The sequence below is a fragment of the Rhinopithecus bieti genome, unplaced genomic scaffold (assembly GCF_001698545.2).
Source record: "Rhinopithecus bieti isolate Rb0 unplaced genomic scaffold, ASM169854v2 scaffold_4655, whole genome shotgun sequence".
Classification (NCBI taxonomy): domain Eukaryota; kingdom Metazoa; phylum Chordata; class Mammalia; order Primates; family Cercopithecidae; genus Rhinopithecus; species Rhinopithecus bieti.
The window spans coordinates 782,492-809,068 of NW_016804517.1; the positions used below are offsets into that span (position 1 = coordinate 782,492).

A 26,577-nucleotide genomic window follows, 5' to 3' on the forward strand; every position below is an offset into this window, starting at 1 on the left:
CTTGACCTCATGATCCACTTACCCCGGCCTCCCACAGTGCTGTGATTACTGGCGTGAGCCAGTGCACCCAGCCAGCCAGTTCTTTTTTGTCTTGAAGTTGTATTAGTCTCATTGACCTAAACACCCTCTCTTGCCTTTAACAGAATCAGGGATTGAATAGCAGGAAGAAGTTGACCCAAGTAAAGTTAAAATTATTTGCCAGTAATAATAGCTAACATTTATGAAGTGCTTGCTACATGATAGACCAAGGGTAAATAAAATTAACTTAACTGAATCCTTTCTCAAACCTCATAAAGCAGGTATTATCCTATTTTGTAAGTGTAAGTTTAATTTGCATTGGTCTTATCCCTGTAGAGAAGAGGTTGTGCATTGAAGCAGGGAGATTGTGTGTTTATATGGTTTAGCTCTGTGTCCATACCCAAATCTCGAGTTGTAATCCCCATGTGTCAGGGGAGGGACTTGGTGGGAGATGATTGGATCATGGGGGCGGATTTCCCCCATGCTGTTCTCATGATAGTGAGTGAGTTCTCTGACATCCGATCGTTTAAAAGTGTGGCACTTCTCCCACCGACCACCCCCTCTTACTACCGTTAGAAGAAGGTGCTTGCTTCCCCTTCGCCTTCTGCTGTGATTGTAAGTTTCCTGAGGCCTTCCAGTCATGCTTCCTGTTAAGCTTGTGGAACTGTGAGTCAGTTAAACCTCTTTCCTTCATAAATTACCCGGTCTCAGGTAGTTTTCATAGCACTTTGAGAACGGACTAATACACATGTGAATCCCACAGCACTAGCAGAGCTGGGGTTTCCCTCAGGTCTCCCTGAGTGACTTTTGGCCTGTAGCAAAGCACTCAATAAGTGGCTGTATTATCGATTATTATTACAGCTCCTGAGGTAAAAATCACATATTCTACAGGAATACCAATTTGGGAGTTCTATGTTTTAATAATTAACATGGCAACCTTTGTCGTCGGAATACAAACTATAGACTCCTTAGTTAAAAGTTCTTGCTTTGGAGAAAGTCACTGTCTTAAAGCTGAAATTCTTATAGGCTAAAGTTGTTTTCACTGCTCTGTCTTTGGTGGAAATGGAAAAATACTATCCATTGCTCATAGCAGAATAGTGCTTAAAATTATGGTAAGTGGTAGAATCTCCCTTGTTTTCCCTAGACAAAACTTTCTCTGGGAATTTCATACCTCACATTAGATTTCAGTGATCTTTACTTTTCTACTTTTGATTCTTTTCTGTTTTTCAATTTTCCCGAGAAGTGTAGAGCCCAGCATTGATAACTTTGACCTTGCTTGATTTTTATTTTGAAGTGAGATTAAGATCTTCACAGTCAAGGTCTAACCAAGAGACCGAGCATCTTGGTCTCTACCAGTGAAGAAGGGTAACCTGCTTGAGTGATGCCTGTACTGAAATACTGATCCTCTCTACCTTGCTCTTCATGAGGCTGTCTGGGTGGCATTTGGAAGGAGCACGTCATCAGCATTCCTGTTCATGCCTCCTTTACACCCCACCTTCACAATCTGGAGCCAGAAATGGGCATATTGATCTGTGGCACACAGGACCCAGATGGGGTGCAACAGGATTTTTCCTATTCACTAATCTTCACTCATTCAAGTTGTGTAGGAGCCAACATGTAAACCCAATAAAGGATGCTGTTTGTTAGCCAGTAGAAGAACTTCTTGAGGACAGAATTGATTTATTCAAATATTCCAGATTCTTTCCTCTGAGAGCTCTTCTTAATCTTTGATGTAATGCTTTTTTTCTAATCCCTAGTAAGAAAATTCTTCCCTATTTCTGCCACTTCTTTTAAATATTATTTTGCTTGAGCCATGTGTACATTACTTGGTTCTTAGAAATTGCTGGTCACCGTGTCTTGGTAAACTATTTTGGTCTTTATTATGGGCATTATAGTTGATGTTAGTTTATAGGTCTCTTTTTGCGCCCTCTTCTGAAGGATTCTGATGAGTTACTCTCATCTTCTTTTTACCCTTTCAGTGTTGTCATAGGGTCACCATTGACATTCTGGGCCTTTTGCCTGGAAGTACCTATTATGCTGTTAATTTTTCAACTAATTATGTTTCATGTTGTTTGTAATGAAAAGCCTATGAACTCTGTGGCTCCACCACTCCCCAGCTGCTTGACATTGGGATGCTGTGTAGTCTTTCTTCATGTTTGCTCATCTGTAAATGGGCTGATAATAATAAATATCACCTACTTTACAGACCTGGTAGTAGCACTAAATAAGATCATACATGTTAAGTGTCCATCCATGCTTAGCATATCGAAAGCACTCAGTGAAGTTTATTTATTATAAAGGTGAGCACAGGGCTGGGGCACTAATCCAGCTTTGAATGGTGATCATGAAAAAATTTTCAGAGTTAGTCAAGAGAAGAAATGAGGAAAAGGGTGTTTCATGAAGGGAGAATGGCTACAAGTTTTTCACTAGTGATGGAGCATAAAGTGTTAGGAGATGAAATGGTAAGGGGGACTGGGAGTACTTCATGGAGTTCTTGTTTTATCAAGCCCGGGGGCTCAGACTGCATTCCTGGGAAATGGGTCACACAGAAGAATTTGTACCTCATTAGGGTGCTGGACAAATGCAGACTTGAGGAAACAGAATTCAACAAGGTCTATAGGAGACATTGTGACCTGTGAGAAGACTGTTCTAAGAGCCCCAAGAAGATTAGGAATGCCTGGACAGTGAGGAGTACAAAAGGACAATAAAGCATTTTGTTTACATCAGATGCTCACTTTGAAGATCCAGGGGACCTGAAGGAGAACCAAAGAAAGGTACAACTTGTCATGCATTGATTCCTTGTGAGAAAATGAATTAGATGAGCTGAAATATGGATTTCTAATATGAAGGAATTCTGCCCAAGAAGTAGCAAGAGGGTGTCCCACATTTCAGTCTGCAAACTGTGTGTTTGGAATGCCTCGTGTGTGCACACGTGCACGCAGTGTGCCATAGGCACAAATCTACTGCCTTGTGCAGGGAAAGACTTGTTCTCCATTTTTCTGCGATTGCAAAATCATGTTTTCTCACAGTATTTGGTAAAATACTATTCTTATTTGCCAGTTTTCTTTTGATTAGCTTTGTATCTGGGGTTGCAAGTTTTATTTTTGATTATTTATTTTCTAATTATTTTCTCAACAGTGGTTATAAGTAGACAGGGAAATATACCAGAAAATGATTTATATGAAAAGGAGTCTTTTCTCCATCCCTAAGAACAGGCACATAAACAAGAGAAATGAAGAGCAACTAACTTTCATTAATTTGAGTAGGCTCTACTACTTTGTTATGCCAGTAGGAGGAAGGGTTATGGAAATGAATGTAAATGCATGTTAGAGTGATAGCCAGCTGGCTATCTGAAGTGAGTGTCAGCTTTTTGGAAGAAACAGGGACATTTCCGTGTCATTTGTTTGGAATTGCCTCCCTGATAGAGAACATTTTTCTTGCTACAGTGTTGTGCTTAAAGGAAGCACATACATTTGTAAGAAACAGATTGTTAGAAAGTGAGTTTCTTTGAAATGTTTAAGTAAAGAGCATTTATTATACATTGAAAATATTTGAGTCTTAACCCTTCCCAGTAGAGAAGACCTGTCTTCCTCAGTCATCATCTACTATTAAAGGCATAAAGAGAAAAAGAGAGAAGTAATGGGTGCTGGTCTTGCCTCCTAAGATAAACAAGCAGAAAACAGGACTGCTGTCTATGAGGCAGTGGTTTTCAGGCAGTGAACAGCAGGCATCCAGAACTGTGATCCTTGAGAGAAGAGAATCACAAGAGGGGGACTCACATTTGCCCTGGTTTCCTGCTTAAATACTTTCCCCACTGTGATATAGGGAGGTGAACCCTAGCAGAGCATGGTAGTCTCATAGCATTGAGAGGGCAGAGATTGGAGTTTAAGGCGGCTGAAGAGGCTGGGATTTGTATGGCAGGGTACTGGAGAGGAGGGAGCTACTCGAGGGGTGAGGCCCTGCAAAGAGCAGCTGCTACTAGGCTAAGAACAGAATGGCGGTACCAAAGTTCATGTATTACTGAGAGCGATTGAGTTTCTGGCCTAGCAAGGTGAAGAGACCTTGCTGAATGCCTTAGCCATTCTATTGAGACATCACATAGCCATTCTGTTGAGACATCACATCCTAGAAATAAAGACCATCCATACCTTACAGTAAGGGCCGTAAGCTTGGACTAAGGACATAAGTGAAATAGACTCATCTTAACCAAGTGTAAAACCAAGACTGGCAGGATCAAGAGGACCCACCAGTAATTTAGCTGCCACCAGAGCCAAACTGAACACCCTCCAATTGTTTACCTTATAATGGAAAGAAGCATACAAAGTAGCAGGGGATTGTGACCCATATTCAAAATAATAATCAATAGATATGAACAATGACTATAAAAGTGGGTAATACCAGATCTTGGTCTCTAATAGCATTCTCCATGGAAAGGAACCAGTGGTTTTTGGAGAATTGACAGGATCCAGGTCAGAGACAGGGTAGATACAAGATGAACCCATAGTATTTTTTTTAAATATCAAAAAGTAAGGAAATAAAAGTAAGAAAATATTTTTAAAAGAGGGAGTATGTCACAGGGATACAGGAGCCAGCTTGAACGGCTTCCCACTGGCTAAGTCTGAGACAGTTGGAGCACCAAAATAAGTACAAGGATAAATTATAAGTCATTGAAAAAATAGGACTTCATGTATCTCTGGTGATCATAAATAGATATATTGGTAAACAATGTGGAATGCTGAGTAATGAATGGCAATATGGAGGGATTGCTGGAGTCGGAAAAGTCAGCATGTTGCATTCATCACAGTATAAAGTTTTTATCAGGCAGACATCACTAATGGATGCTAAATCTAGGGGGAAATTTTGATGAGGGACAAGATATTTGCATGGTCTTAAAGTGTCTTCCTACAGATTACTTGTTAGCTACAAGGGAAAAAGTAGTAATTTTCACTGAAAAAGTTGGACAGCACCTTGGCTGGGTGATCAAAATTAACATAACCAAGCTGGGGCAGATGGACTTCTTGTGCCTTTAGATGTGATAGCCAGATAAGAAAATATCACTTTTGTAGTTTTCTGAGAATGCATAACCCGAACTGAATCATCAGGAATCACCTGAGGAAATGCCATGAAAGTCAAAATAGAAATGTTCTATTAATATAAAAAGGGGGAGAGGCTGTATTCTTCTAAAGTGTTAGTGTCAGTCATAAAAGACAAAAGAAAGCTGGTGTTGTTCAGGTGAAAGGAAGCTAAAGAGTAATGGCAGCTAAATGCAGTATCTAACCCCGGACTGGATCTGAATTGGAGGAAAGAGAAATACTATAAAGGGTGTTATTGGGTTAATTGAATATGGCAGTAGATTAAAGTATTATATAAAGATTAAATTTACTAAGGCTGATAACTATGTTGTGGTTATATAAGAGAATATTCTTTTTCTTAGGAAATAAATTCTGAAGTATTTAGAGGTAAAGTGCTGTGTTGTATTGAACTTATCTCCCTTATAGCTCAGAAAAAATTGTCGAATGAATGAATGGACAGAGTGAGTGAATGGTTAAATAAATGAGTTAAATGTTGATAATAAGTGAATCTGGGTAAAGAGCACCTGGATACTTTTGTACTAGTATTATTCTACAACTCTTCTGTAAGCTTGAAATTATTTCCGAATACAAAAATTTAAAGGCCAGTTGTGGTAGTGCATGCCTCCCAGCACTTTGGGAGACTGAGGTGGGAAGATCACTTGAGTCCAAGATTTCGAGACCAGCCTGGGCAACATAGCAAGACCCCATCTCTACTAAAAAAAATCAGCTGGGCATGGTGGCATGCACCTGAAGGCCTAGCTGTTTGGGAGGCTGAGTTGGGAGGATTGCCTGAGCCCATGGGCTGCAGTGAGCCATGACTGTGCCACTGTACTCAGCCTGAGACTCTGTCTCAAAGAAAAAAAAAAAAGAAAAAAAAACTAAAACAAAAGATCCCAGCAAGTATAACTATGATTTAAAGAGAAAAGTAGAGTATGCAGAAAAGATAAGGTGTTTCTTGACTACCTTTGTGTGGATTTTCTACCCTTTGGGTTGTCTGTGGTAAATACATTAATCCTATCGCAGTGTCGGTCACTTAGCATGCAAAGCCATTCTATCTGTTGTCTAAGAAAGCATATCTATGCAGGAGGAAATAATAAATATTGCTATTCAAGTTGAAGCTATTATGTTGTATGGTGTCATGGAAGAGTTTGGAGCAAGGGTTGGTTGAGCTGGGCACTGATTTCTTCTTTGATACTTGCTGGCCGAGTGATTGGTGGCAATTTCCCTAACCTTTGGGAACTTTGGCTGCTTCATTTTAAAATGGTGCTTGTCTGTTCTCAAGATCTTATGGCTCCAATGAGAAAATGCATGTGAAAGCTCTTTGTAAATAATAATGATTTCTTCTGCAAACATGTTACTATTAACAAGACATTAATAGGTTTTTTTTGAGATGGGGTCTTGCTATGTTGCCCAGGTTAGAGTGCAGTCATGGCTCACTGCAGCCTCCACCTCCCATTCTCAAGTGATGCTTTTACCTGAGCCTCCTGAGTGACTGGGACCACAGGTAAACACCACCACATCTGGCTATTTTTAAAATTATTTGTAGAGAAAAGGTCTTGCTATATTGCCCAGGCTGGTCTCAAACTCCTGGGCTCAAGTGATCCTCCCACCTCAGCCTCCCAAAGTGCTGAGATTACAGATGTGACCCACTGTGCCCTGCCCCTATTAATAGTTTTAGTTAAAATGGCTTAGACTGAGGTGGAGATTTTCCTCATCCAGGTGGCCCTTATTTCTCTCACATATCAAGTTTTTAATTGATTTGATTTATGAAAGAGTTTCTTTTCCAAGTGGGCCCTTCTGTTCCTTCTGGTTGCTTCCTTCCTCATTTTCTGCCCTTGTTATTCCAGGTAAAGCTTCAGTGACTGAAGGAGTGTGGACTTTTTGAATTTCAAGAACAATAAAGTTGGAACACAGCAGAGGGTGTGTAATAAAAGACAATATAGGTAAGTCAGAATCAGCATTTCACCCATTCTCAAAGAACTCATGGTTCTGAAGTTCCTTGTAATCACTCTTGCTTTGTTCTGAGATTTTGTGTGAGGCTCTGGCATAAAGGGATCTTCCAGGCCTTTGTGGTGCCCAGGGGCAAAATTAGCCAACAAAAGGCCTGTGTGGTTTGGGGAAAGTAGGAAACACACTTGAAGAGGCCAGCTTCCTCGTTGGAGAAGGCAAGCAGTCTGGGCCAGGGTGGTAGAAATGCGTAAGGCAAAGGCCACAGGAAACAGTGTCAGCCCGAGTCTCTGGAAATGACAGAAAAGGATGCTGCTGGATTTGAAGTCACATAAACCGGGTTTACACAGTGTCAGCCTGAGTCTCTGGAAATGACAGAAAAGGATGCTGCTGGATTTGAAGTCACATAAACCAGGTTTATGTGACGTCACATAAACTAGGATATGTCATTTGGGGGCATGCCTTTTCCCTTAGTCTGGAATTGCTTTTGATGAAGGCTTTCATCCTAGAAGATCACTGTTACCAGGTCTACCTTCTTCCCTGGAGTTGAACAGTTGAATCTAGTGCTGTTCAGAGTGCCAATCTGAGATGAGATAAAGAACTTGACCTAGAAAGTAAAAGTTAGATGAATGAAACAGTGTCTCTAGCATCATGGTTGATTCCATGTCTGTTTCTATGTTCTATTTCTGTGTCTGTATATATGTTGATTACTATGTTTGTATATATAATCTCCAAATGATATATTGCTTAGCTTTGTTTAATTTTAAGCTTGAACAGAATGGTATATTGCATGTAGTATTCTGCAGCTTGCATTTTTTTTGCCCTGTTGTGTTGTAAGATTTACTTGTTGCATGTAATGGTAATAAACTTAATTTTTCTGGTTAAGTGGTTAAGTTAAATTCTGTGGGGAGAATTGATCACAGTTTATCTGTTGTCTCTGTTCCCTCCAATATTTGGTATTTTGTTGCCAGGCTAGTGGATGTAAAATAGTATATCATTGTCATCTTTATTTCCTGATTAATAGTGTGATTGTACATCTTTAATATCCTTTGGAGAACAGAGTGCATAATTTTAATTTAGACAAAAATTTCAGTCTTTTATTATATAGTGAATGAAGCTTGTTTCTGCCCTTTTTTTTTTTTTTTTTTTTTTTTTTTTTGAGACGGAGTCTCGCTCTGTCACCCAGGCTGGAGTACAGTGGCACAATCTCGGCTCACTGCAAGTTCCGCCTCCCAGGTTCACACCATTCTCCTGCCTCAGCCTCCTGAGTAGCTGGTACTATAGGCGCCCGCCACCACACCCGGCTAATTTTGTGTATCTTTAGTAGAGACAGGGTTTTACCGTGTTAGCCAGGATGGTCTTGATCTCCTTACCTTGTGATCTGCGCGCCTCAGCCTCCCAAAGTGCTGGGATTACAGGCTTGAGCCACTGCGCCCAACCTTTTGTTTTGTTTTTTGAAACATAGCCTAAAAAATTTGAAACTGTTTGTATAGTACAAATATTTTCATTGCGGCCAGGTGCCGTGGCTCATGCCTGTAATCCCAGCACTTTGGGAGACTGAGGCAGGCAGATCACCTAAGGTCAGGAGTTCGAGACCAGCCTGGCCAATGTGGTGAAACCCTGTCTCTACTAAAAATATAAAAATTAGCCAGGCGTGGTGGTGCGCCCCTGTAATCCCAGCTACTTGGGAAGCTGAGGCACGAGAATCGCTTTGAACCTGGGAGGCAGAGGTTGCAGTGAGCCAAGATCACGCCACTGCACTCTGGCCTGGGTGACAAGAGCGAAACATTATCTCAAAAACAAACAAACAAACAAACAAACTAAAAATGTTTTTCTTGCTAATCTTTGTTTTTTCTTTTCTTTTGGATTGAACTTCTTATTGGTTTATATTCTTATTCAGTTTTTCTTTCTCTGATGATTTGGAAATTATAACTTGTATTTCTGTTCTTCTAATGATTATCCTGAAAGTACATTGTGCACACATAGAAGTTTTAAAGTCAGTCAGTATTTAAGGTATTCTAATCCCCTTCTGGAATAATACAAAACTCATAGTTAAAAAAAACCTAATGAAGACTCCCTCCTTCTGTACATAGATGTTCTTTTCAGCTTATCAGTTTTATTATTTGCTTCACCATACAAATTAGTCAATTTTATTGTATGGAGATGGTATTTTTTTAACTTTATATGCTTACCATTTCTTATTCCTCTTCCTTTCTTTATCCTTACCTTTCCTCTGATGAGATTTAGCTTCTTCAGAATTTTTTCTTTTCCTGAGAATCTTTTGGTGGTAACGTCTCTCATTTTGGTTTCTGAAATGTCTTTATTTCACTCTTACAGTTCTTAGTTGATAGTTATTTTTTTCCCAGTGTTGTGGACATACTGTTCCATTGTCCATAACTTTCATTTTTGCTGTCAGGACATCTGTTTATCTTTCATTTGCTATTTTTTTAGTAGATGATTTGACTTACTCTAAGTTTGTTTATTTGTCTTTGGTGTTCAGCAGTTTCATTACAACGTGTCTATTTACAGCTTTCTTTTAAGAATTCTGTTTATATTTTTCGTGTTTCATGTATCTATCAATTTATTTCATTTATCCACTCTAAATATTTTTCGGCTCCCAATGCTTTGAATGCTGTCTTTTCTCCATTCTCTCTATCATCTCCTGGTTTTGATTAAATGGAAGTTAGAACTTCTCTTTTTATCTTTTATGTCTTAATTTCTGTTCAGTATTTTCTTTCTCATTTTTCTCTGCTTCATTCTGTAATTTAAGATTTAGCTTTTAGTTCAATACTTCTCTCTTTAACTGTGTTGGCTCTTCTGTTCAGCCTATCCATTGAATTTTTAATTCAAATGAGTATGTTTTTTACATTTCTAAAATCTTTATTTCTGCCTTAAATCTGCCTGAGTGTTTTTTGATGGTTTCATTTTGCTTGCTCATTTTTTTGGCCTCATCATTAAGCAGTTATTTCATATCCTATATTTGATAATGCCAGCATCTGAAATCCTTGGTGGTCTAAATGTTTTTGGGCTTCTTTCCTAGTGTACAGGGTGAGTTTTGATTGTATGCTAATATTTGCTTGATAATTATTTCTTGGAATCTTGAAGTATTACTTCTTGAAATTTTGTTTGTACTAGGAGCCAGGAGGATACTACAGACCCAGGACCACTTCTCTTCTCTTTGAATACCTGTTCCTTTAGGTTTCAAGCTGGGCTTTCCCTACCATGCCAAAACTTGGCTGTCTAGTTGCCCCACCCCTTGGTTGGTATTCATAGTTACCTCCAGGGCAACTCCAACTTTCTTTTTTGCTCACTCCTGACTGTTCTTTGCTCAGGAACAGTACATGTTCCCACTATATTCTCGTGGGATTTGTTTCTCTACCCGGAGCTAACCAGTGCATTAAAAAGTATTTTAAAATGTAATTTATTCAGGCTATAACTATAGTATAGCAGAAGGGCCTTGCAAATATCTAATCCATCTCAATTCCTGAATTAGGAATGCTCAGATGATGTTTAAAAATCAGTTTTCTCTAAGTACTCTTTATCAGTTTATTACTTTCCTTTGTTTCACCTAAGTATAAAGAAAATATTGCAAGAGTGATCTTTTTGAAAGCTAGCTAAACATATGACATACTATATCCTTACACTTTTGCCAGGGTTCCTTTTGTAGTTAATCTGTTGAATATTTACTCCCTTGGAAACTGGAATTACCACTCTTGAAATAACTCGTTAGAACAGAATACTTATTCAGCACCAATTTGTTATGCCTCCCAATCTATTTTCTGTCACAATGCCATTTTTCTTTCTATCCAGAGTCCTAGATATAAACGAGTCAGTTGTGGGTCTCTGCCCGTGGATGCGTTTCTTCTTCACACGGAGTGCAGATAATTGATGTTTGCTGTTGTGAATTAGAGGCATCATCTCTGTAAGCTCCATGTTCTTACATTCTGCATCCCCTTAACAGGCATAGAAGGCAGCATGAAATTTTTGGTCTGTAGAATGCTAACTTGCCTTGGGCTTTGGCACATGAAAAAAATATTTCAAAATGGATGTCAAGTGAGGTTGCTGATTTAACGGTTTTTTAAAAAAATTATTCCTTCTGCAGCAGAATAATTACCAATAGATAACCACATGTTTCTAGAGGCTACTCAGATCTGACAAGTGTGTGTGGATTTTGTGATGGAAGTAATACATTAGGCATGTCTCTAATTTGCAGTCTCTTTGCTTTGTAGGTTACAGGTAGGATTTTTGTAATACTAGTGTAAATCATAGGAAAGACAGGCACTGAAAACATTCCTAGGAAATGCGGAGCTCTGTGATGAGAGATTCTTTGAGGAATTGCCTGGTATTGGTTCTATACTTTCATTTGAAAAATAAAAGTATCAGAAAATTGTGTAGCTTTTCCTTCCTTTGATAGCAAATTCTAATGAGTAGTAACTTCCATCTACGTCCTTGTATCCTTGGGTTTTTCTTGGCCGTCAGTTCGGCACTTCTGCTGGTTTTTGCTTTCCAAATGGTTGGAAAGCTGAGCACTCGAGAAGGTTCACTTGGGGAGCTGGGGAAGTGATGGAGTAGTACTGGAGATGCTTGTCAGGGATGACAAGTGCTTCCTGAGCAAGCTTTGCCCAGCCTTCTGTGCCAGCAAAGCCATCAGGCTCTATGGCACACTGCTCAGGCAGAGGGAAAGACATCTCATTGCCACTGCTCCGGTTCTGTTGTCCTGGGCTAGGGACTTGATTTGGCAAAGCAGTAACTGGCCCTTTGAACTTGTCAGTTCTCTGTAAATGTGTCCCTCTGAAGGTTATGAGTTGCATCATTAGCATGATTTTTAACGGAATTCACCTGAGTGCTGTTTCTTTTCCACCATGAAGTTGGATTCTGGTCATATCAAAACGATGCAGAGACACAGCCTAAGTGTGCTGTCTTTCAGAGGTTTATGTCAGTTAGGATGCTAAAAAGTGGGGCTTGACAGTCATTGTCAAGACAAGTGACCAGGCTGTGACGTATAACCCAGAGCTGTGTTCCGTGTCTCCAGTGCTTTAGTCACAATCCTGTTCCTCTTTAGGGAGCAGGGTTACTCATCTCTCTTTGACTTGGCACTGGGACACTTGGCCATTTGTAACGTTTTGCTCCTTTCTCACAAAAGATAATGAGTTAGTATGTTTCTAAATAAGATTTTGAAAAGTTAGGATTATTTTAATCACCTTCCTCTCCAACCTGTTCTTCCTCCTGCTCACCAGATTCATATGTGAGTGCTTGTTGTATCTTCTGTTTGACGCCTGCAAATATGCCTACAGAATAACTTTTTTTTGGGCCCTTGCTACAGTCTGGGAGTTCAGAGACTGGTGCATGGGACAGAGGGAGCCATACCAGGTTCATCAGAACCGAGGCCAAACTGCCTGGGTTCAAGTTGAAGTTCTGCTGATAGTCTGTAGGACTTTGGTTAATCACTTAGCTTTGCTGAGTTTTGCTTTTCCCCACCTAATAACTACCTTAATCTGTTTATTTGCTACAGCAGTGGTTCTTAAGCCTTTTGGTTTTAGGACCCCTGTATACTTTTAAAAATTATTGAGGACCGTAAAGAACTTTGCTTAGGATATCTAGCATATTGTGGTAGCAGAATAATGGCCTAATGGCCCCCAAAGATGTGCATGACCTAGTTCTCAGTAGCTGTGAATATATTACCTTACATGGCAAAAGACTACAGATGTAATTAAGCTCAGGATCTGGAGATAGGGAGCACATCCTGAATTGTCCAGGTGAGCACTATGTAATCATAAGAGCCACATAAGACTTTGAGCACTGCTGAGCTAGAGCATAGCCACGTAGCCACTCCTAGCTGCAAGATTCTGTGAACTATGGTTCTTTTTCTGGGTATCAGTTAAAAGAACTGGGGGTTTTGTTATAAGGAAGAAAGGGAGAATAGATATTAAGGGATATTTAACAATCTCAAAGACTTATCATGTAAAGGTTTGATATACATGGTAGGTAGACAATCACCAAAATGTTAGTTTTTCTTCTCCTCACCCTTTTATGAGTTTGGAAAAATGGACTTTTCATTCAGACTGCATCATTTGGAAATACCTATGACAAAACACAGTGACATGTAGGCAGAGGCATAATCGCAAAGAACTGCATTTTTAGCATTTGCAGATAAATTATATGAAATGTCTTTTGTTTGGTGCTCACAGGCAGCTTTTTGATATCTTGTTTGGGTCTTTTGAACTTAACAATATGCCTCCTTTCCTTTGGTAGGAGGAAAGTTGGAATTGAAATGAGATTTAAGATTCAGCTTTGATTCATAACTGTTCTTCATGGGTTTGAAAATACATGAAGTGTGACGTTTCTTTGGGGTCATTTTGTAAACAGTCTGCTGCTCCCTGGCAGTGTCCTGTTGTTGAAGAATAACCCAGTTCTAGTTTCTGACGTGAAACAGCGGATAGGAATATTTGTGCTAAAGTACTTTATATTTTTTAAAAATGTATGTAAATACTATGAAACAGTCTGGGCCTAAGTTACTTAATTTTGAGCTTAATATAAAGCTGAATGCTGATTTTATTAATTGATGAATATGCGTTTAATGCATTTTTAGTGCTACCCTCATCTTTAGATACATTATTGTAATAGCTTTTGAGTGAATGAGGGCTTGGAGATATTAACATCCTATCTGGTCTGGAGCTGTTATTTCAGTCTCTGTATTAGAAGAAGGCTTCGTGTCATTCACACCTGGGAGTGTCCATTTCCTAGCTGAACTGGTTGGGAATGGCAGTTTTGGCCTGGGATGGGAGTGGAGAGAAAGCATTGAAGGTAGTTTTGAAGCCTCAAGCACTCCTAGGGGGAAGGGGCACTTGTTTGGGAGCTACAACTGGTCCTTGGGGTGGCCAGAGAGCTGAACCAGTGTCTGGTGACCTTTCCAAACTGGAGCTGAGAGGGGCAGTTCTACCTGCTTTGCTGTTTTTCCCCAGAGACCATTGAAAACCATCTTGCAGTTGCCAGTTTCTGTTTTACTTTGTGGTTCGCTGTGTTACCAGGAAGCAAGGTTCTTCTTGGTTGAAACCTTAGTGAGGACAGAGAAAGTGTAAGCAATTGGTGTAACTGAAACTTGAGTGACTGGGGACCTGCTGGTACTTAACACCTTGCATCCAAGAAGCTCAGTGATTTTGGAAAATAGCATTGTAATGGTAGCATTTGTTACCTACATGAGGCATACTTCAAAAATTACAAGTGAATCTTGTGGAGAGACGTCCCTACTTCATTTTGGGGTATATTTCAGACCTCTATCTGGGAGCTCTCAGGGCTAGCTACCCTCAAGACTTGTAGTGGGTAAGTGTGGCTGGCTGCAGGGTCCCCCATCTCCTTTCCATAGTCCACATATCACCCCGGGTACTGCAAGGTGGCAAAGGCCAAAGTGTTGGATAAGAGGCAGTCCTGCTGAAAAGCCAGTGGTTTTGGAAATATGAGCTGGAATAATTTTCTGATAGTTTTAAATTTAGGCTGTAAAACAATTGGTGTTTTGGTTTGGGAGTTCTTGCACTTACTAATCACTAAACAATTTCTACATGTGGAAGGCTCAATTAATGCAGAGCCAAGAACAGTGTCTTCTTTTCCCATCAACTCTTGGGCGGCCTGCGAACTTCCTCATAGCTGGGTCAGGAGGCATTGCAGGATAGGACCCAGCCCTCATGGACTGGCAAACCCAGGTCGTTGCCTTGTGCACAGAGGGACCCTAGAGGGTTTTGGAACTGGTATGTGAGTTGAAGTCCTTGATCTCATTTCTTATTAATTTCCTAGATGACTTCCATAGCAGCTGTTGCAAATGCTTGCTTCTTTTTGAGCTCCTGGTCTCCCATAGCCCTGCTCTTGGCAGATGTCCATATAAACAAAGTCATGGAGACAGAGAGAGAGAGAGCCCTTTCTCTCTCTCCTTTCCGCTTCAGAGTATGTCTGCTTTTTTTTCCCTGACAGGTGCTAGCTTGGTTCTGAGTGCTACCACGTATGGATAAGTCTTGTTTCCTACTCCCTTACACCATCTCCTTCTGTCCTGCCTCTGCCCTCTCTCAGGTGCCCAAGTATCCTGTTGCCATATTCAGCTACTCTGTGGTATGCTTCTTGAACTGGATAACCTTCCCCATGCCTTTGATTGGTATCTTTCCTGTTACGACCCATCTGTCTCACAGTCCACTCCCTCAAAGCCCTACTGTGGACATTGTAATCTGAAATTATACCTTGAATGTAAACATTCGCTGAATGTTTATTGACACCTACTGTGTGCGTGGGAGCTGAGGGTACAGATGCCAGGAGATACAGAGATGAGTCAGACTTCTGAGATTATTAGTATAGAATGGAGAGAGAGACATGAGACAAATAGCATTATAGATTAATGACAAAAATATGTAAAGGTTAGAAGGGGAGAGGGGCAGTTTACCTTGAAGAATTTTATAAGTGTGGATCCCTCAGACAAGAGGAGGGGGTCATGCTGGAGCCAAAAGCCAGTGATGGATTACTGTGTTCCCACTTTCTGATAAGATTTCTCTGTGACTCATCTAGAACAGAGGGAGACCTCTGTAACTACAAGATCTCTAGTAGTAGCGTTTGGCTCAATGTGGCAGGTGGTTGCAAAGAACCTTTTAAGGCAGAAATAGGCCTATGGGTGTCCTAAGGTAACATCACATGGGTAATTGCCAACTCTGCATATCTTTTGGGCTAGACTCTGACTTAAGGAGAAGATAAGAAGTCTTCAGTGAATTTCTTAAGCCCTGAGCATCTTCTTTGTATTCTGCTTTAAGAACTTGTTGGTTTCTGTATTTCATACTCAGTGGCTCTGGCGCTTGGATGCCCTGGTTCCACAGAAGGCCTTGAATACTGAGTCTGAGGATGGGGCTTGCTTACAAGGACCTTCCTCCCTGTCTTAACCAGACTGTGTTTTAACCTTTCATCTCACTTTTTACTTTTCATTCATGGATAGTGTTTGTCACTGTGTGTGTGTGTGTGTGTGTGTGTGTGTGTGTGTATGAATGAGTGAATGAATATCTCTCACACTCTAAATTCTTTTAAAGGCGGGAAGTACTGTTCTCTTGTTTGCTATTTTATCCACTCTACCTCTACTGGGTCTGGCACATAATAAAGAAAGAATGAACAGGACAAACACCCATTCTGAAAGTGAACTTCTCTGGCAATTGTGGTTTGTACATACCAGCTGGAGCATAGACAATTGGCTTTTTAATGTGGTAAGGGAAAAGGTCAAAAGAAAGACATCATCATTGACCAAAGTGCTTCCAGCAGATGATGTTTATAATCAATCCCAAAAGGGTCTTTTCAATATATAATGTGCTTTGATTTATTTAATCAGATTTACATCCTGATTGTGGAAATTGTTATATAAATCTATATATGAGATAAAGTTTTATAGAATTGTATATAAAAAAATGCAAACAAACAATGAAGAACATGTAAAAACCAGTGAAATCTGAACATGGACTATAGTTTATTAATAGTAATAGTATTGTACCCAGTGTCAAGTTTGTGCTTTTGATAATTGTATTGTTATTACTTAAGATATGGGGAGAAGCTGGGTGAAGGATACAGGGGAACATTCTACAATGTTTGTATCTCCTATGTGAGTCTAGAGTTATTTCAAAATCAAAAGTAAAAAAAACACAGAGATACCACTACACACCATTAAAATAAGTAAAAAGCAAACAAACAAAACAAAAACGGATAATACCAAGTACTGACAAAGATACAGAGCAACTAGAACTCTCCTACATCGCTGGTGAGAGTCTGAGAAGATATAGCCACTTTGGAAAATAGGTGGTTTCTTACAAAGTTAAGCACATACCATATAAGCTAGTAGTTTCACTCCTAAGTTTTTATCCAAGAGAATTGAAAACCTCTATTCACACAGAAATGTGTAGGCTAATACTTCTGACAGCTTTATTCATAACTGCTAAAACTGAAAAAAATGTAATTGTCCTTCAGCTAGTAAATGGATAAACAAACTGATATGCCTATCAATGAAATACTGCTCATCAATAAGAAAGAACAACACAACTATTTGACTGAAACTCAGATGCCTTATATTATGTGAAAGGAACCAAACTCAAAAGAATCCATACTTTATGATTCAATTTAAAGGACATTCTGGAAAAGGCAAGAGTATAGGGTTAGAAAATAGATCATCACTGCCAGGAGTGTGTGATCGGGGAGAAGACTGACTGCAAAGGGCATAGGGAAATTTTTGAGATAAATGAATTGTTCTGTATCTTGATTGTGGTGGTGATTACATGACTGTGTGTGTTTGTCAAAACTCATTGAACTGTACACTTAAAAGACTGGATTACTGCATGCAAATTATACCTCATTAAGTCTGACTTTAAAATAAAAATAACACCAACAAAAATAAATAATTAATGATGCGCTTTGGCTTAAATACCATCAAAGGATCATCTTGTTAGCTACTTGGATAAGGATTTGTTAAGTCATTAGTTACACAGAATGCCTCATTCTAATACAAAGGTGCAGCCCTTTCAGTTCTCTGGCCTCTAATTGGATGATGGAAATAGCTATTACTATAGAAGTGGATGCTCTAATGATCTTTGTTAAACAGAATGCTGCTGGGAGGTTACAACAAAAGCTGCTGATTCTAGCTTTAGTGGGTATAGCATTTAGTATGTGAACATAGAGTCAAATCTACTCCATCACCTCTCCTGGTTCCTTTGCCATTAAAATATTCATCACTAGAGAAGAGTTGACTTTTCAGATCCTTTTTAATCTCAGCCATAACAAATGCACTATTTTCATGTATATATATGTCTATTTTCATGTATATATACATGTGTATATACATGTATATATGTGTGTGTGTGTATGTGTGTGTATATATATGTATATTTTCCTAGAATGGCTTATCATATGTCCTACTGGAAAAACCAACGTGTTTGATTTGGTGGGAGGAGGAATGGCTAATTTAATCACTGTCTAATTAAAATACAACTCACAAATGTTTACAGCAAGAATTGGAGAGTTCTAACTGGAAAATTGAAGCTGTAGAGCTCTTAAACTGGGTTTCTTGATAATCAACATACTTTATAAATCAAAATCAAGATATGATTTTGAAGGAAGGTTTAAATTCCAAACTCTTGGCTGTGATTTGTGGGGTTGAAGGATGTAACCTCTATCCTTATGGGACAGATATCTCAACAATACGTATAAGATTACACAGTCTTTCCCCAACAAGAGATTTCTTGTTTATTTAAAACTGGGATTTACTAAATTGGTTTGAATTTAATGCTATTCAGTAGTCAACTCAGTTGAGCAAGCACTTACCAATAATCATTAACTGCATGCCACATCTGTGATAAGGTGCTAAGTTTACATAGGCAAATGAGCCCCAAACCCTGTTTTTAAGGAAATTACCATCCATCAGGGTGGACCAAACCATGGGCAGCCAGCTAAACTTCAGCAACAGGGGAGATCCCTAAGGAGGAAGCCATTACATAGGAGGTGACATTTGAATTCAGCCTTAATGTGTAAGCAGAATTTGGTCTAGTGTGGAAGCGAGAAAGCCCAAGGTTTTCTGGCAGAGGCTTAAGAACTTCACTGACAAATTCTTATATTCTCCTTAGGTCAGAGTCTGGCCCAAAAGGTATAGAGAATTGGCAGTTACCCAAAAGTCTGCCCAAAAGAAGTTCTTTCCACAGTGAGTCAAACAAACCCCACTGTTGGCGATCCTTTACTTACAGAGGTCTCCCTGCAGTCTAGACGAGTCACAGTGAAATCCCATCAGAGAGGAGGACATAATAATCTATTGCTGGCTTTAGGCTAATGTCTGACATGACTTCCTTTTTGTCACTTGATATTTCACTATCATACCAAGAGAGATGTTAACCCTAGTTAACTGATGTGAAACGTGAGCTGAAGCAGCTCGAGTCACTTGCCCTAGGATGCAGCTCTAGGATTCAGTCAACGTCCGACTGTGCTGATTTTTGCACTACAGCCCATGTGGCCTACTACGAGGACATAGAGACCCCATAAACTTATGGCCCCTGGATCTCAGCCCTCAAGTGTGGTTAGCATGCCAAAATGGTAAATCTTTTAATACTCTTGGATTGTTTAGCTCTTTAAATGTTTGAGGTGCTTTTATATACATTGTTATTTGATTTTTACTTTAAAAACAACTCAGAATAAATGACTGTAGTTTTAAATAGAGCGTTGTTGTCACATAGCACCTTTGGGGAGCCCATGCATTGCTTGAGGTGGTCAAAGACTCTGGCTGAGTGGCTGGGGCCAGTAGTAGGGAGTGGGTACATCTTTAGCAGATCCCATGAATTGTCCCTCATGGGATCTGTTGTGGGGGATTAAATGGTTCTCATCCTATCTCCAACTAAGCTGAAGCTTACTGTAACCAGAGGAGCCACTGGCTTGGAGCCCCTGGTTGGAACATAAGTTCTCTTGGGTATTGCCATTCCAGGGTATTAGGGTATTGGGGCCTGAGGCCCCTGAAGATAGCATGAAGCCATTTGGGGACTTCTGCATGAGAACTTCTTATCACTAAGTGCATGTAATTGCTGATTTAGTCTGGCCTGGCAGGCCCAGTGGTTCTGGTAAGTGGTATTATTATACCAGGCTATTGGCTGGTAGTTGGCTAATTTGAGGGAAAAAGAGGTGGTTGGATTCTATGGTAAATTCAGTTGGATGCAAGTGATAGGATTTGCCACAGGGATCATAAAAATCAGGGAGCTGTTCAGGGTGCAGAGGTGAATCCCATGGCTCAGGCCTGAATTCACTCACTCTGCTCTAGGTACAGAGTGTGATCATGTGTTCAAAATTGTGCTTTCTGCCGCTCCGGATTATTTGATAAAGGAACGTCCATGCCGCCTGCATTTTAGCCTGTTTCGCTCAGCTCGGGCTGGCCTGAGCCCAGGGCCTTGGTGTTCCTGGGCTTCTGTGGCTCAGAAGAGCTGCATGGGAGCTCAGAGACAAAGGGGCTTGTTGTGTGAACTCAGATCAGTGGCAGCTGCAAGAAAGAAGAGAGATAAAATCCTTCTGTTTTGCTTTTGCTCAACTCTAAATGGTGCTTTAGGATTTTTATAACGTTGCAGTGTTCCTTAGGAAAGCTTGACTTGACACATTTATTCTCAGGGTTTTAGGGACCCTCTGTGAGGAATGGTTTGATCTGTCAGAAGGATGGCCTGACAGGGATAGAGCTGTTGGCCACACCTAGCTACCAATGGACTAGGTGATCTTGTGCCAGTCGCTTCCTCTGCCTGGGTCTATAAACCTGGGGGAGCTTGGACTGGAGCAGCTGAGTGGTTCCCAATCACTACCAGCATTCTGGGTGCATTTGGTACTAGAACACTGGATTGTAATAGACATGCTTTGCAGGATTTTTGGAGCCTGACAGTATTGCTTCCTATGCCTGGGTTGAAGCACTTATTCATTTGGATCATGGTGTGGCTGCAAAGACTCGGTTCAGTTAAGTGAGGTCATGTGCATGAAGCACCTAGCAGGGTACCTGGCACCTGGAAAGGGTGCAGCTAATGGTGACCACTATTAACATTTAAATTTTGAGGTATGTGCTTGCTGCACTGTCTATGTACTTCCTGTCACAGAGTAAGTGGCTCCCATTATCTTTAATTTAAAAAAATTCTGATAATTGTGGACAAGCAGCACATCCCTTTAATTTGCTCCTGGAGGACTGACCTGTGTGATCTTAGGAGTGAGTGGGCAGCTCTGCTTTGCTGCCTTCCCTTTTAGTGTAGGATTCTGTAACATGAAATGAAACTGAGCAGACACATGGTCTGAGTGGCTCACTTAGGGACTTCATTATCTATGTATGGATTTTTCATAGCTCTTAACTTCTTTTGTTAGGAAGGAAATCTATGTGGCATAGACAATGCCATGGAAAATGCAACTGTAACTTTTCCTTGAGCAAGAACACAGAAGCGTGAGAAGGAAGGCTTAATTCCTTCTCTAATATTTATTGAACTCTGCTATTTTTCAGGCACTGGAGATGCAAAAATGAGTACGATCAATATGGTCCTTGCCCTCATGGAGATTAGTTTATTGGGGCAGAGCAGACACTAAATTACAGAAATAATGATTTAATTATAGTTGTGACTAGTGCTGGGAGAAGTACAGATTGTAATAAGTGTGTAATGTAGGATCTGTATGTAATGGGGAGATCAGAAGACTCACTCTGGGGGAATGACTTCTAGTGAGAGGTCTGAAGGGTAAGAGGAGAGTATTCCGGGACAAGGGAGATGGGGAAGGCAATTCTTCAGGAAGAAGGATGGGAAGATGGAGTAATAGGGAGGGAGAGGAAGGATCACAGCTCAGTTTCAGGCCTGAGCAACTGGGAGAAGGCTGGTGCCATGTCTGCAGATAGAAAATGTTGGTGGATTGTAGTTTGGGTGGGAGTGGGGTCAGTCGGGCACCCTCCTTTCTCTTTAGGGGATGCTCTCCCCTCACAGATATAGTGTGCTTTGCTCCCCATTCCTTGGGCCTCTGATCAGATGGCCCCGTTAGGGAGACTTTTCCTGACCACTTCAGGTACATCACCCCCTCCCATCCCTGCTCCCTTGGGCTCTGCAGCACCTATCACTGCCGATGAGCTGCTTGCTGCATGTGAACTCCTTGAGGGCAGAGTCTTTGTTTTATTCCCTGCTGTATCTATAGCACCTAGAGCAGTGCCTGGCATATTAGAAGCCCTCAATAAGTACTTGTTGAAAGAATCATGAGTTTGCCTTTGGTTGTGGTTTTTGTGTCCTTCTGAAACTTGAGTGACTTTTTAAATTAACCTGAGGCTGGAGAGGAGATGGTTGTAGGAGTAGTGTTCACTTGACATACCAGGTCTTCTTTTTAAGGCAGAAAGAATAGAAAAGATGGATTTTCTTCTTTTTTAAAAAAAAATATTCAGTATTAGGCATGATAGAACAGAACAGCTAGAAAATGTTTGAATATGACTTCTTTGTTCATTATAAATTGGTATAAAAATCTAGCCCTCTATCTGATATTGACTAGATTTTTGGGCTAAATTATAACCTATTGTAATTTCTCTAATTGTTTCTGTGGGAGGAGCTGTGGACTTTAATTTAATTTTTTAAATTTATTTTTGAGACAGGGTCTCACTCTGTCGCCCAGGGTGAAGTGCAGTGGTGCAATCATAGCACGCTTCAGCCTCTACCTCCCAGGCTCAAGCCGTCCTCCCACCTTAGCCTCCCAAGTAGCTGGAACTACAGGCACACACCAACACCCCAGCTAATTTTGTATATATATATTTTTAAATAGAGATAGGGTTTCGCCATGTTATGCACACTGGTCTCGAATTCCTGGCCTCCTGCCTTGGCCTCCCAAAGTGCTGGGGTTACAGGCATGAGCCACTGCACCTGGCCAAGCTGTTGACTTTTTGATTGTATCTTTTTACTACTGGGGAGAGGTATGGAGGCTAGGATCAAAACTTCATCAAAAGAGAAATTTGATAGCAACATTCAATAAAAACAATTTGTTAGAGATATTTTGAATCTTTGGGTCTCTGTATAGCCAGAAAGGAATAATAACTCAGAAATGTTTTCTAAACCTTTTGACTTTTAGAAATAAGTCAACTGCCATTACTTTTTTTAAAAAAATGAACAGGATTGATGTTTGTACAGGAGGCTGTGTATATAGTGGTTACAAGTATAGCTGTTAGAGTTAGATCTCTGTTTAAATCACTCCCTTTCCCTCCCTATTACCCCATCTTCCCATCCTTCTTCCTGGAGAATTGCCTTCTGTCACTTACTACCTGTATGAGCTTGCACAATTACTTAACTTCTTTCTTTAAAATGGATATTATCAAAATTATGTTATTTGGGGGATTAAGATAAGATAAAATCCATTATTGTCACCATTTATAAGCTAACATAACTGATGACAGTGCTAAATGGGATTTAAAGGTAGGGACTATCTTAAGAAAGCTAAGTGTTATAAAGTATAATTAGTCCAATCCAGTGTTTCCTAAACTTACCTAAGCTTAAGAATCTCCTCCGGGCACTTATTAAAAATATAGATTCTCAGGCACCACCCAGACTTACTGAATCGACTCTCCAGGGGAGGGGCCTGGGAGCCTAGTGAGGTAGGTAGGATGATGACACACTCTGCGTTTTCTGAGCCTGTCCTGGTTTCAGGTACCCTGAGTGATGAATTCCAGATGTCTGTTTATACTTGTCAGACTGTGTCCCAATTTTCAGACAGGAGCTATGGGCACTGTTTATATAGGCCATCTTATTCAGAATCTTCTCTCATATCAATGCAGGTAGAACATGCTTCTAAAACACGAGAGGATGTATAGCCACAAAGTCGCATAGTGTCAGTCAGCGTAAGTCACTCAGCCAACCTGGCCTTCATTTTTTCTCTGTACAAAACTTCTACGATCTTGATAATCTGCTCTGTTAAGTGCAGACAGTGACGTGGTCAACATATGTTGACAGCCCTCTCTCTTGCCCGGTCTCTTAGGCCCTAGTGATATCAGGCTGTCAGAGTGACAGTGCCTGTGGAATGTGTCTGCATGGGGCAGTGAACCCTAGCCTTCCTTTGTCGTCTAAGGCCAAACCCACAGAATTGCTCTTCTCTCCTCCACGAGCTAGGAACTAGGGAGCAAGGTCTCACTCCACTACACTTAGAGCAGTGTATTCTTAATCAGCTCTTTTAGAAAACCAGTGTTTTGCTGTTTTCACGTAAGTCTGCAAGTTCATTTTCCCTCTCTGGCCCAGGTACTAAGTAATCATTTCCCCATCAGTGACAAGGGACGATGAACATCTAAAATTTTACTCCCAGGGCTGAGCTTTCTGTAGACATTACAAATAGAGTTCACATGTCTTTAAGGAATACAGGATTCTCACATTCAGTTAAGGTGGTTCTCCCCATGCTAGGTAGGGTTGGAGAACATGATTCTTTGGAGATTTAAGGAATTTTCTCTGGCAGCCATTTTTTGTATTGGTCATGGTTTCATATGATATTTTATTTCACTACATTTCGGGCTGGGCTTAACTGTATCTTCTTTCTGTTTGCATCATGGGAGAGATTGGATCTGTGCTGAGAATTTTATTTGTATGATAAGTTCATTTTCTGACCAGTAACAGATATTCCACTTTTGGGAACTATTTTACTATTTTTAAAATGGAAAAGTTGATGTACATTTATAAAGTTGCACATTTTTACTTCCTTTAGAAAGAGACTGTGAGGTCTTGAGGGCATCCACATAAATACATTTGATTTTAGGGACCTGGGGACTGAAAAGGAACGTATTCCTTCTTCTTTTTTCCCTAACATTTTCCTATGACAGAATTTTGTGTCTGCACAATTAAAGAGTAGAATACCAAAATTTTGGTGAACTTAAGAACAACTCATTAGGAAAACGTGAAATGTGAGCAGATATTTGCTGCTCTGTGGGCATGCCTAAAAGACTAAACTTTCCAGATAGAGAGAAGGGCAAGGTCAGCATGCTGGTTGGTGAGTTTGTTTTCTTCCCTTCCATGGGCAGGTAGAAGGAACTGGGCTCTCAGTGGGATGGCACCTCTCCTCTCCCTTACTTCCCGGGGGAGCTCACTTAGGGAGGAGCCTGGGCCTGTAGTGTTCCTTACTGACTTCTCCTGCTGTGCTTGCTTGTTTTTTTTTTTTTTTCTTTCCTCATTTGTAAATCATCTTTGTATGGGGAGAGGCTGGAGGTGGAAATTCAAGAGTCATCTTTTTGCAGGCAGTAGAGGTGATTACCTAGGTAAGCAGTTTTGATCAGTTATAGCTACAGATTGCTATCTTGTCAGGTAAGAGGCCTCTGGGGGAGGAGGAACTTTGTGGCAGAAAGCCAGGGCCTGGGCACTCAGTTCCTGTTGACAGCTAAAAGGCAAGGCCAACCCCACATATTTCTAAATTGCAAATACAGTGCATTGTGAAAACGTAGTCCCTGTCCACAAAGAAGGCCCTCTGCTCAAAGAAACAAATGAAAAAAACCCTAACTCCTCCCTTTCCCCAGGAAACATACAACAATGATGGACAGTGAAGCAAGATGTGCAGTTTGGTTGAATACCCATACTTAAAATTTTAATTGTTTATATAATCATGTCTCTTTATCTAAAAAGTAATTTAAGAATTTTTCTTAGGGGTTCAATGATACTATGAATTTTAACATCTTACCACGTTGTCTAACCTCTTTGAAAGTAGGGCCTTGATCTTGAGGTTTCTGGAAACTCCTGTGGCACCAAACATAGGACAGAACGCCCTATCAGGACTCAGAGACAACTTGTTGAATTGAAGTATGATTCAGTAGATTTATGTAGGTGGAATTCTTCACTACTTGCCTTGTGGGTGTTCACATTTTGTCCATATTCATGATGTTTATTTACAAGCTGTTTTAGCTCAAGAATTGCCTGCTAATTTTTTTTTAGTCTGTGTGTGAGTCATATAGAATTATCTTTGCAAATTAATTTCCTTAATGAACTCAGAGAAGAGGAAAAAATCAAACATGTTTCACCAAGCGTTCTACCTAATTAAAAAATGTAACAAAGTACTTTTGTATATAATATAAAGTTTTATATACAATGTAGTAAATAGACAATGTAAATAGTTGCCTTTTTAATTTTTAGATAATTATGAACCCATTTCATTCCTTGTTAGGATGATAGAGTTTGTGGACTTGTCCTTTCCTTTCTCTGCTCCTTAGCATTGAAGGACTTCTCAAGGGAGATGCTGGTGCACTGGAAAAGAATGATAACTTACTCCAAGTAGGATTAAGGGACATGAATGAGGGGGCCACAGCAGGGCATATTTGGGGGAAGTATAGATATTATTGCCAGAGCATAAATTGCAGGAGAAGATGACACGGGATGAGAGAGAAGGAGGCCATTCCTTCTGTCTGGCCCCCATAATCACTGAGACCCAGAATTGATAGATATTCATTGTCAGGCCTCTGAGCCAAAGCTAAGCCATCATATCCCCTGTGACCTGCACATAGACATCCAGATGGCGGGTTCCTGCCTTAAGTGATGACATTCCACCACAAAAGAAGTGAAAATGGCTTGTTCCTGCCTTAACTGATGACATTACCTTGTGAAATTCCTTTTCCTGGCTCATCCTGGCTCAAAAGCTCCCCACTGAGCACCTTGTGACCCCACCCCTGCCCACCAGAGAACAACCCCCTTTGACTGTAATTTTCCTTTACCTACCCAAATCCTATATAATGGCCCCACCCCTATCGCCCTTCGCTGACTCTTTTTGGACTCAGCCCCCCTGCACCCAGGTGAAATAAACAGCCTTGTTGCTCACACAAAGCGTGTTTGGTGATCTCTTCACATGGATGCGCATGAAACTCATAAGGTGACCCTGAGTCTTCCTAGCATTGGTGAATGTGTTCTTTGGAAAATCAGATGAGATCCCTTATTACTCTTGAACTACCATAGAAATATTTAAGATTACATGCCCATATACCTTAGTTACTGAAATTACAGAGTAATTTTAAAGAATTTTAATGGAACAATGATTGCAACAGAAGGAATTTCCTGAGCTAATAAAC

The 26,577-nt window shown here is 40.3% G+C and overlaps 1 protein-coding gene across 5 annotated transcripts in view; it reads left to right on the plus strand.

Annotated features, from left to right (window-relative positions):
• LOC108527547 (phosphatidylcholine:ceramide cholinephosphotransferase 1) overlaps window positions 1-26,577 on the plus strand; it is a 320,286-nt gene that overhangs the window by 103,312 nt on the left and 190,397 nt on the right. For all 5 annotated transcript variants that reach the window (XM_017868867.1, XM_017868871.1, XM_017868868.1 and 2 more), the window contains one exon: window positions 6,938-7,033. The gene's annotated coding sequence lies outside the window, so the exon portion shown is untranslated. The remainder of the gene's footprint in view (window positions 1-6,937; window positions 7,034-26,577) is intronic.